This window comes from Lissotriton vulgaris, chromosome 11 (genome assembly GCF_964263255.1).
Source record: "Lissotriton vulgaris chromosome 11, aLisVul1.2, whole genome shotgun sequence".
NCBI classification, from domain to species: Eukaryota; Metazoa; Chordata; class Amphibia; order Caudata; family Salamandridae; genus Lissotriton; species Lissotriton vulgaris.
In genome coordinates, this window is record NC_141699.1 from 441835651 (window position 1) to 441848601 (window position 12951).

Consider the following 12951-nt stretch of genomic DNA (forward strand, 5'->3'; position numbering starts at 1 on the left):
GGGTGGAGCCAATAGAATAAGAGGATGGAGCCAGGGAGAGTGGGTGTAGCCTCCCATAAACATTTGAGTGCCTGGACTTGATATTTTACAAATTAAGCACTGATTATAGTTATGCTTGCAGTTATATTTGTCTGATGAAACTGTAACTCGTGCCCTTAAGTAACCTTAGGCCACAAGTTATAGTTTCTTAACGTAGGCAAAACTATTAGAATAACTATAACTGCTGAATTTCTATGGTTTAATGTCTGTAAAATGTTAACCTAACTAAACTGTACCTGTAACATTTGGATTTTTCAAAGAATATATATATATATATATATATATATATATATATATATATAAAAGTTTTGATTTATTATATAGATGCCCTTCATGTCCGCCATGACGGGTTTTGGCATTCAGGAGGCCTTGATCAAATGACACTTGCGGAGGAGTGTACATTATTTAAAGTGCTATGTACGTAAAAAAGTGATTAGCATAAAGCACATGACAATAAACATATAGGAAACATTCAAATGTAGTAGGCAAGTGCCTGATTCGAACAAATGCCAGCACTGTTGACATAAATTAAACACTAAAAATAAACATTACGTCATTAATATTAGATGCGTTTAAAAACAGTAAAATCAGGAAATATTAAAACTTTGTTAAAATACGTGATATTTAAACCTTGCTTAAAACATGATGGAAATGCAATAAAACCCAAGTGGGTGATGGCTCACCATATGAAGTAAAGAAAAAACTATTGACTGTTACACATAAATAGGCTAAGAATCTCAATATAACTAATCTAGTTGATATTCAAAATTTGCCGAATATCACATCAATTGATTGAAACATGTATAAAATACACAGAACAATTCAAATGTACATAAAAACTTTACATCTTAAAAAGGTTCTACTAAAAATGGCCATAAAGAGAATAAAAAGCCTAAAAAGACAAAAGTGCTGGTGCAGAAAACAGATCATAAAAATCATGCCCAAGTGGCAACATATTGAATCTCTATGTTAAAATACTAAGGTGCTTGTGCAATAAAGTGCTGAAACAGTGTACCCTTAGAAACATTTAGAAAACAGATAAAAAAGTTGAATATATACAAGCGGAGGCTGAACCAATAGGAATTTCATGTTACTAGTGTGCACAAAATGTGAACTGGCTTCATTACAAGCATGTAAAGAAATCTTCACTAGCGTTTAGACCTTGACGTGTCTTGGTGTCTATTTCTAAAATATATTTTGTTTCCAGTGCATGAAGAAGAGCTTCATGATTGCCCCCTCTTCTGAGAGGCAGAACAGAATCAATTACAAAGAATCTCAATAGATCAGGATTGTTGTCATGAGACTCTTTAAAGTGGCGAGCCAAAGGCTAGGAAGCATCACTGCTGCAAATCGCTCTAATATGCTGAAGCATCCTCTTGTTGACCTGCAACTTGGTACTATCAACATATTGCAGGCCATAAGGGCACTCCAGCACATAGACCACAAACTCAGTCTTGCATGTGAGCAGCTTAGAGATAGAGACTGGGGCATCATGAAAAGGGACTCTATAGGATGTTTTGCTGATACCTTGTCTGCAAGCCTTGCAGATGGTACACTTAATGAATCCCCTTCTAGAGTTAAGCCACGACTTGGCAACAACCAATTCAGGGCTGCTTTTAACCAAGGTGTCACTCATAGACCTGGCTTTCCTGAACGTGATGTCAGGAGTGACTGAGATCAAATCGCCAATGACTGGGTCATTGCGTACCAAACTCCAATTGTTCTTAACAATCTTATGCAGGGCCTGGTGCTGCCTGTTTTAGGTCAGTATTAATCTTGTGGACGTACTGACCTGACCAGCTGTATCAGATAGGGCAACTGATCTGGAGATACGATTAGCCTTGCTGATGGCTTTGTCGACCATTTCAGTGGTGTAGCCCCTGCCCAAAAACCTGTCTCTGCTGGCACATCAGGCTGTCTTGCATTCATCTTGTGTGCTGCAGATGCGCCGGATATGCAGCATTTTCCCAAAGGGAATGCTATGTATCAGGTGTCCCGGATGATGGCTAGCAGCATGCAGCACAGTGTTACCTGCCATTGGCTTCCTAAAAAGTCTGGTTTCAAGTTTGTTATTGCAGATGAAAACCTCAACATCTAGGAAACGTATTTTTTCATTGCGTATGCTGCCTGTGAAATGTAAATTGAGGGTGTTGGCATTGATCACAGTGATAACATTAAGGGCCTGCTGTTCAGAGCCCTCCCAGATCAGAAAAATATCATTGATATATCTATACCAATGAACCAAGTGATTAGCAAAGCTCCCAGCAAGTTGGCCATAGAGGACCTCCTCCTCCCACAGCCCCATATGCAAACAGGCATAGCTGGGGGAAAAACAGGCCCCCATGGCAATACCTCTAACCTGCTGGAACACTTGATTCATAAACATGAAAAAGTTGTTGTTAAGACATGTGGAGATCATAGAGATCAACATCTTGTTATGATAGTGCGACTGTATGGTTCTAGTACCAAGGTAGTGATCAATTCCCTTTATGCCATCCTGAAGGTGTATGCAAATATAAAGGGATGTGACATCCAAAGTGATTAACTAAAATCGTTGTGCCATACAACCTCTTTTATTTTCCTCAGGAAATCATCAGTGTTCTGAATATAAGGGAGAATGCCCTGATATGTTCCTGAAGAAAGGAGTCCACATATCTGAATGTATGTTCCGTTTGGCTTTTTCGTGCAGAGATGATAGGCCTACCATGGAGTTTTTGGGAATCCTTGTGTAACTTAGGAATAAATACATTACAGGGATGGCAGGGTGGTCAATTTTTTAAAACTTGAATTCATCGTAACTCAAAAGCCCTGCACTTTTCCAGGCTACCAACTTTGTATAAAAGTCATTCAATGATTGTTTCCCAGCTCTGATTTCACTCCTTTTGTAGCACTGTCTGTCATTGAGATGATTGAAGGCCTCCTCAAGATACATTTCCCGAGGTCAAAGCACAACATTTCCACCTTTATCTGCTTGACGTACTATGATGTTGCCACAAGCCTGCACTGTTTTCATTAGTTGAACGTAGCAGTTGCTTTGTGGCGTGTATTTGTGGTGAACACGGTTCGTGGAAGAGCACAGCCTTTTTAATTCAACTTTTATGAGTCCATGAAAAACATCTATATTGTTATGTAACATTATAGGCGTAAAAGTTGACTTGGGTTTGAAGCTGGTGTTACTGCCCATATTCAAAGAAATGTGCCCTTCACTAAGGTCACTGCAAGTGTTTTAATTTTGTAGAGATTGAAAGTCTTGTAAGAGTGCCAGATCTTTAATGGTTAAAATGGTTGAACTGCTGATTGGTGCAACCCCAGTTTCAGAATTGCTGCAAACATTTTTGAACTTGAACAATTTCCGCTTCCTGGTATATTTGAACAGATCGATGCGTGACTGCGCATAGTTGACATTACTGGCTGGACTATACGACAAACCCAATGATAGAACTTGCAATTCAACTTGGCTCAAATAAATTTTAGTGAGATTGATGACTGATTGTGACTCCATGTTTCCCAGTGACGCCCTCATTTGCGGTTCCATCTTCTGTTGGTGTTGAGTTTTTTGTTGCTTGGCTTGTCGCTGGCTGCAGCATTTCCCCCTTTTCCGGCATTGCTTGTTATTTCTTTTGCCCCTTTTGTAATTGCTCCCCGGGTGGATCTGCGATCCTGGTGCAGGTAATCTACCTCTTGAGCCAGGGAAAACCTGGTAAACCCCAACCCGGTTGTCTGCCAGGTTATTCATTTTCAGACTTGCTTTAGGGCACAGAGCTAAGATCAGACAGAGATCAAGCCGATAGAAGAGCAGCACTAGTACTGGTTTCAATGATAATTGTTGGAAGTGGTTTTTTGGAAGCTTTTATAGCATCAAATTTCTTGGCAAATGTAAAAACTTGCCCTTGTTGGTAATCAGTTTTATCTCTTCGGAATGTGTATGCCTTGCATTTTTTAATTAATTCTTCTTCCTTATGCAGTCGGCTTAACATGTCATCTCGGTATTTCTTGGTGTTTTCTGGGGTTTCAGTTTTGCTAATGTCGTTGTTTAAATGATCAAACTTTACCTGAAAAGCTGCTTTGTCACTTTCTGCGTATTTGACCCGAATCATTACTAATTTGTGCGAAGACTCCAGATTGCATTCTGCCCATTCAGTGAACATATTCGGATCAGGATTTTCATAGCTGAGTGCCAGCATAATGCGCAAACCACGAGGAATGCGCCCAACCTCGAGATAGCATGACAAAGAGCGATGCTCCCACCATTTGGATTGCTCGGCACGCATTAGCTTTTCAAGTCTGTTATATTTCAAAGATTTTTATTGAAGATATTTGTAATACAGTACAGTAAACATGTCTCGAACACTGGAGCTGCTAGGTTGTGTAGCCATCAATTGCACAACAGATGATGAATCGCCTTCCGGCGAATCATCGAATAACTCATTGGCAGCTTCCTCTCTGTTCCTCAAAGCGTCTGTGGACATATTGGGTTAGACGGGCAATTGGAAACAGGCAAACAAACCACCAGATAAATGCTGGTGTCTGAATCCCGCACACTCCTTCACCCGACTCGTTAAACAATCTCCTACCACTTGCGAGAATCCTGGCGTCGCCCGGGTCTTCAGACTCGTGCTCAGTCACACCCGTCGTGGGTTTAGAGAAGAGTAGCGTTGTCCGGGTGCTACCGCAGCTGGTACACACAGGAACCACAAAAGTCTTTTTGGGAGGGAAGAAGGGGGGCAAGCACACGACTACCATTTTGTGTGTGTAAAAGGCCGCTTTATTGAAACAGGTGCACATCACATTTATTAAACTGACAAACTGCCTTACAAAACTGAAACCTCTCTAAACATCGAGTTACCTGACCCCTTTTTGTTTTACTCCCCCCACCCCTACGATCCCCACATGATAAAATCCCCCACCCTGCAATATACAAACATATAACTCAATTACATCATAATACTATCCAGTTTTATCCCCTACCTCCTAACTCCAAAACCTCCCAAGACCTACAGTCCTATTTTCCTTTTTGCAACTGTAACTAACTACCCTTTAATGTCAACTCCCAAACTGGTTACGCTTTCCCCGCTCCCGTTTCCCAACTCCCCAAACTTCACGAGAAAGTACCGAAATCCAGCCAAACCTGGCCAACATCAAAAACAACTCCGCCAGCACCTGTTCCAAGCGACAACTTACATATAACCACCCCCTGTGCACCTGTCCCAACCCAGCCACCTGACACAAAAACCCTTCCTGTCCTAAAACCTTCCCAGCACAACCAAAAGCCCAGCCAAAACCTAGGGAGGGTGGGCGGGGACAAAAAGCTCCTGACTAACACGTTCCCAGCCACCAGGTCTCAGTATCTAAAATGGTGGCTGGGACCACTCGGGAACGCTATTTATACTTTGGGCTGCAGGGCTCCTTTTGGGCTGCTTTTGGGCTATCCCCAGCCAGCCCAACGCGGCAAAATGGCCGCTCACTTGTTCTCCCCCCTTCCCCCTCCCAAATCTGCCCGGGGGGCAGACCTCGCGGCTCGGCTGCCCCCCAAACCCCCCTTGGGAGGGAAGAAGGGGGGCAAGCACACGACTACCATTTTGTGTGTGTAAAAGGCCGCTTTATTGAAACAGGTGCACATCACATTTATTAAACTGGCAAACTGCCTTACAAAACTGAAACCTCTCTAAACATCGAGTTACCTGACCCCTTTTTGTTTTACTCCCCCCACCCCTACGATCCCCACATGATAAAATCCCCCACCCTGCAATATACAAACATATAACTCAATTACATCATAATACTATCCAGTTTTATCCCCTACCTTCTAACTCCAAAACCTCCTAAGACCTACAGTCCTATTTGCCTTTTTGCAACTGTAACTAACTACCCTCTAATGTCAACTCCCAAACTGGTTACGCTTTCCCCGCTCCCGTTTCCCAACTCCCCAAACTTCACGAGAAAGTACCGAAATCCAGCCACACTTGGCCAACATCAAAAACAACTCCGCCACCCAGGGAAAGGCGGAGGTTAGGTGCTTACACTGCCTCCCCCTTTTCCTGCCCCCCACCCCCCCTTTTTTGATGCAGAAATTGAGACGCCAACCGCCTGCCCCCAACTCACGGCGCACCTCCAATAAACGGGCCTCCCTGACCCATGCAACCTGAAACCATTCAGGATTGAGACTCAGCTTACCACCAAATAAGCTATCCCGTGCTTGCCACTTGGCCTTCTTTACAAACGAAAGCTCCGCCATCCAAATCAACACGTCCCGGGCTAAGAAAACCATTCCGGACCTGCACGAGCAACCATTGTCAATAACTATGCCCCTAAACCACACACAGTAAAGGGGACCCACGGGCAATTTAGTGACCAGCTCTGAGTACATGCCCACCTAACATTAATCACAAAAGGGTACCAGAGGGTCAAAAGTAAGACAGGCTGATTAACAGAGACAGAGACGGTGTAGCGCTCCCACTAGCCATATAACTGTGAAAGGAACAATGGAAAACATGCCAGATCAAGAACAGTGTCTGGTCTCTGGCTCCCATCAGTCACCACTCGGAACCCCCCGGCCGCACCACCGTCCATACGCTTCCGACACCGCACAACTCCGAAACCGGCACATGCCCTACCACTGCTATCCGCCCCCCCGCCCTTGCCTAATGCTTTCACCCCGCTAACCTCCCCGACGGTGTCCCCCCAGCACATGAATTTCCGACACTACCCCCACGTGCTACGCCACTATAAACTCTAGCAGCCCCGATATCCGCTGCTGCTTGTCTGCCGGCAACCATGCCTCCAGCAAAACCCGCGTCCAACCAACCCAAATATTGACCGCGCCATGCCTGCCCCACTGTCTTTGAATTTCCAACACTGGCACTTTGTGCCATGCCTCAATCACCTCGAGCTGCCTCAACACCTGCCGCTGCTTGCCTGCCGGAAACTGTGCTTCCAGTAAACACCAATATCAGCTCAATACCCAGAATTGACAGCGCCGTGCCTGGCCCCACTGTCTTTTGACGTTCCAACATTGGCACCTCGTGCCTTGCCTCCATCCCCTCGAGACGCCTCAACATCCGCCGCCGCTTGTCTGCCAGCAACCGTGTCTCCAGCAACACCAAGCCCAGCTCCATACCCAAATTTGACAGTGCCATGCCGTCCCCACTGTCTTTTTACTTTCCACACTGGCACTTTGTGCTTTGCCTCCATCACCTCCAGTAAGCACCGAGACCAGCTCAAATCCAAAATTGACAGCGCCGTGCCTGGCCCCACTTGTCATTTGAAATTCCAACACTGGCACCTTGTTCCTTGCTTCCCTCACCCCTATCAGCCTCCACATCCGCCGCTGCTTGTCTGCCGGCAAACGTGTGTCCAGCAACACCGAGCCCAGCTCATTCCCAAAATTGACAGCGCTGTGCCTGGCCCCACTTGTCTTTCTGAATTTCCCCACACTGGCACTTTGTGGTTCGGCTCCATCACCTCGAGCCGCCTCAACATCCGTCGCTGCTCGCTTGCCGGCAACCGTGCCTCCAGCAACAACGAGACCAGCTCCTTACACAAAGGTGACAGCGCCGTGCGTGGCCCCACTGCCTTATCCGGCACCCATGGCACCCCAAGGACCTCCGTGATCTCCTGAAACCTGTCCAGCGCCACCTGGCAGTTCGTGGAGTCCGGGGCCCCGCCACAAAAAAGAGTCATCCAGGTAGGGCTGAAACTCCCCAGTGACCCGTTCGTTCCATAAAACCATTGCTGGAGCCTACGAAATCTTCAACCCCGCGCAGGACCTCGCGCAGCCCATCGGCAATGCCATGTCCACCTACCTAATGAACATACCTTTGGCAAAACAATATTCCCCAGGAACTGGGCCTAGTCAAAGACCATAATAAAAAGTGGTCCGTTGGGAATTATTTTAAAGTTATTTTTACCTACAACTGTGTCACCATAGTGAACAACATTCCATAACGCTCCAGGGATTATTATCAAATCAAAATGTTGCAGTGTTCATAAGCTACCTAAGAGCATATCTTACGTACATCACCCATGTTAAGCCATATTTCATGCATGTCTGGCGACTCAAATATCCAAGCTACTCAGGTTTACCATGTGCGGTGTTGTTTGACCCTTTTTCCCACACTATATGGTCAATATGTGCACATTCGCCATATAACATTATTCCTCCTTTATATCCCTAATCCCAATACCATGCTCAGTAGTCTTATACCTGGAAGAGTGTCATAGCGTCAACGTTTGGTCTCACACACCATTATCCCCGATACCCTCGTCAGGACAAGTGTTGCACTATGAATCTATTATAAAATCACACATGTACCAACAACAACATATTTACGACCAATCTCCTAAGAACATGTATATGTATTGTCTGCCCACCCCACACGGAATGCCCCCAAGCGCATATTCATAATGTCCCTGCACCTCTTCCACTCCCAACGTGTCCCGCATGTCCGAACACCACTACACCATCACAGATTCGTGGAGTCAAACATAACCCAGGTCCCATACAGCTGTCCAATCCGTGGTGCCGCACCATACTACTAGGCGAAATGCACACTCCTCTAACATCCATGTTTGCTCCTCATTACTCACCAACACGACCGGCAACTAAGACCTAAACGTCTGTTCCTAAAAAGGAACCAAAGTCCGTCACCGCAACCACATGAAATTACGTCGCCTCCTACTGCTGTGTAACCATGCACCACTCCGTATATCTTACCTTCCGCCTCTCTTTGAGCAGAAACTAAAATTGAACACATGCCTCAACAGTACCGATATTCTATCGTGTTATGAGACCTTAGCGCCCCCATGAATGAATCCAACTGTACTTACATCCCCTGTTCTTTGCCCGTGCAACCTCGCAAGGAAACATAACGTGACAAACTAAAGTAATGACCGAGTTCCGTGCATAGCGCTGTACAACCCAACAAAACCCCCCAGCCACGGTAGAAACTTACAGACGCATGGTTGCCTAAATCAGTCCTCCTCTCATGAAACTCGCTTCAACAGTCGAGTGCTTCGCTGGTGGGGTGCAGCTACGCTATGGTCGCTCCTGCGATTACGTGACCCAACTGCACGGCAAACGTGTCGGCCATAATGGTATAGAGTCCCATGTCTGACTTTGCCTCTAACAAAAGGGACACGTGGCTAATAGCCCCAATATCCCCAACGTCTCTGCGACAACTTTGGACCACCTTAAAGGCATAGAATTACCGTTGCCTTTTACCCTGTCTAATATCTCTCTTCCCACCCACAATAGAGATCTCTTATGTGGCTGCATGACCAACCTCGTACCGGCGATTAACACACACTCCTGCCCGACCTTGCGAGCCACAACCTTGGTATAACAACCTACCCACTGCTACCCAATCAGGGGTACTCATGATCCCCAAAAAGCCCCTTTTTCTGTCCCTTAATGCCGCTTGTCGAAAAAGGAACCCTAACCATAACGCCGCGTCCTCCATCTGTAAATATCGCGATAGCTTATTCTCGTATATATTGGAACTAATGTGTCGGAAAAGAAATATGCCACAACCTCCTGCCCAATGTAGTTCAACATCCGCCCATAGCTTTGCATAACCACAGGCCTCCTCCATTATTCCCACAACTATACAAAATATTGTCACAGCTACCACCACCACCTCGTTCTATCTAAGAGCGACTTAGGCTTACCCTTGCTGCCTGCGTAAGGACCACCCAATCCTCCCGGTAGGCTGATTGTTGCAGGTTGCCCATCTATCTTACCCTACTGGCCGAATACGTTGAGGTCCCAGAAAGCCTGATGTGGTAATGACGAACTCCTATGATAGATATAGTACAAGTGTGCTTAAGCGTGTATAAGGAAAAGCACATGACAATGAAATGAATATCCGTGGCCTCAAGGACATGTAAAGCTTGCACGCAAGCATTCCCCAATTGTAGCCCACAATGTCATCTGCATTGTCTTATAAAAAGAGGCGAAGCCCTCACCAAGTCCCCAGCTGAGTTGATTGGTAAACGTGCCAAGATTGCATTTGCGGACAACTATTTTATCTTTGATACCAAGACTAGTCAAGTATTCCTCCGTGCCATCGCTCCATGGCTGCTGACGATCCCCAAGCCGCTGGGGGCCCTGTGGGTGTGAGGGACTGCCGAGTCCGCCTGGGGCCTTCTTACTCCCCAAGTCGCTGGGGGCCCTGTGGGTGGAGGGACTGGCGAGCCCGCCTGGGGCCTTCGTAACCAGCCGCGTCGAGACCCTCACGTACTCCGGGCCTGCTGCAGGAAGCACAGCCCTCCCTTCTCCTTGGTGCCACCGGGCCGCCCCAAGCCATACCAAGTCTGGAGCCCCAAGCCGGCCGCCCCCCTGCCAAAGAAAAGGTACTGCTGGTGTACTGGGACCCTGACCCGCGTGCCCCCCCTCACCCGCCCCCCTTTATCCCCCCGACCTCCTCGTACCCTCTCCATATTAACACCCCTAACCCCGGTCCCCTCCCCCGGCGAGCTCCCCCCCGCCTACCCATCCCTTCCACCGGCACCCCATGGCTCGAACCCTCTACACCCTTCCCGCTCCCTTTCCCTCTCCTCTTGAGTCTTATCAATGCTTCAATGCGGGGGAGACCCCCCCGCATGCCCCCCATCACCGCCCTTCGGTTCCCCTCCCCCCCACCGACCACGTGGGAACACCCCCCTCTTTCCCTGCCCCCCAGGACCATCCCACCTTGCGCCCCCTTATGCACCCTCTTTGCCAGCCTTACTGTCCCCCTCTCTTGCCAGGCAGGTGAGGCGCTCCTTGACTCCCCTACTGTGGTGGGCTGCCTCCCCCTGTCGACATTCCCCTTTTTCCCCCAACCCGCCCCCAGTTCCCTGCACACTCTCCCTCCCGCCCCCCGATCCTGAGGCGTGTGCTCCCACCCCTCCCGCCCCCTTTCCCGCCCGGTGCCCCAAACGCCCAGGAGGCCCCGCTCACCGGCAGAGCCTTCCCGACCTCGCCAGACGCGCCAGGGCGGCCGCAACACCCCTCCGCCTCGGTCTCCCGCCGCCCCGCCCTCCCCGCCGATTCCATTCCTAAAGACGGCGAGGTGCCGCTGGCAGCGCGCCTCGTCTGCCCTCCCTGCATCATTTTGTTTCCCGCAACGCGCCAACATCAGTGGCGGCGCGCAGGCGATGGCCGCCGCCGGCACGCCGCAAAGGCACGCCGTGCCGGGCCCCCCGCCTCGCCCAGCAGGGTAGTGCCTCGAGGACTCGTCCCTCGCCAAGCCCCTTAAAACTAGCGAAAGCTGCCGAAGAAACAACAATAACAATAAAAATAACAAGAAAGACAAAAAGCTCCTGACTAACACGTTCCCAGCCACCAGGTCTCAGTATCTAAAATGGTGGCTGGGACCACTCGGGAACGCTATTCATACTTTGGGCTGCAGGGCTCCTTTTGGGCTGCTTTTGGGCTATCCCCAGCCAGCCCAACGCGGCAAAATGGCCGCTCGCTTGTTCTCCCCCCTTCCCCCTCCCAAATCTGCCCGGGGGGAAGACCTTGCGGCTCGGCTGCCCCCCAAACCCCCCTTCTGGCACGCCGAAAAGCTGCTTCCTGCTTCCCGGCCAAGAACGAAGGAGGGGTCTGTTGGTTACTGAGGAAGCAAGCTCGGTAAGATAGATACAATAGAATTTGCCACTGCAATACGCAGCTAAAACAGATGAAACAGACCCAGTACTCGGTGCAAAGTTTTGATTTATTGTTTAGATGCTATATATATATATATATATATATATTCAATGAAAAAACCAATGGTTTTAGGCCATATATAGTTAGGGATTTGCATTTACAAAACCTTATTTTACTCGCATAAAACCATTGAAATTCCATATATAGTTATAAGCGCTAACTATATATCGCGCACCCGCAATCCACTGCTGATGATGTCACATATTACATCATTCATGACATGGTTAGTGACATCACTGATGACATCACTGATGACATCTCAAATGACATCACTGATGACATCACTGATGACAACATCCAGTGACTGTATGTTTCTGTAAAGTTAAAATATCTCTTACATATTGAAGAATGAGTGGATATATAAGTGTCTGGATGAAGGATTTAGTAGGTGCATGACTGACTGTATGAGTGAGTGATTAAATGTGTCTCACTGAGTGCATGGGTTAGTGACTAAACTGTCTTAATTTGTGCATCATTATGTCTGTTGTTCTGTAAACTGTTGCATGTGTTGATAAGTAGCTATATGAGTAACTATATGGGTTATTGATTGGTTGCCCAAGTATTTGTATGGGAGACTGAGTGTGTGTGTGGGTGGCTGGGAGGTGTGTGACTCTGTGCATAGATGTGTGAGCAGTTGATTCACTAGATGTATGGTTTCAAAAGTGCATGTGGAAACAGCTGTATGGGCGGTTGACTGTGTGCATGAGTGTATTGGTGAGTGAATGGATATCTCAGTGCTACATGTCAAAGTAAGTACATATGTAAAACACAGTACATGTGAGAGTTGACATATATAAATAACTGTGCATAAGAGCCAGTGAATGTGTGAGTGGCTGTATGGATCATTGTGAACTTGTATCAGGGATTGTATAATAGAGTAAATATGTGTTAGTATATGTTTGAATAAGTAAAGTTTGTATAACTGTATAGTTGAGGAAATGGAGGTGTGATTGATTCTTTGCATGACTGACTAGGTGTGTGAGTAACTCCATGGATGAGTGACAGTCTGTGAGTGTCTGTTTACACTGATTGTATCTAAGGTTATATTAGAGTCTGAAGAGGTTCATCGTATTATCACATGAATGATATCATCAGTGATGTTATCAGTCATGTCAAATGAGATGTTTTCAGTGATGTCATCAGTGATGTCATTTGAGATGTCATCAGTGATGTCATCAGTGATGTCACTAAGCATGTCATGAATGATGTAATATGTGACATCA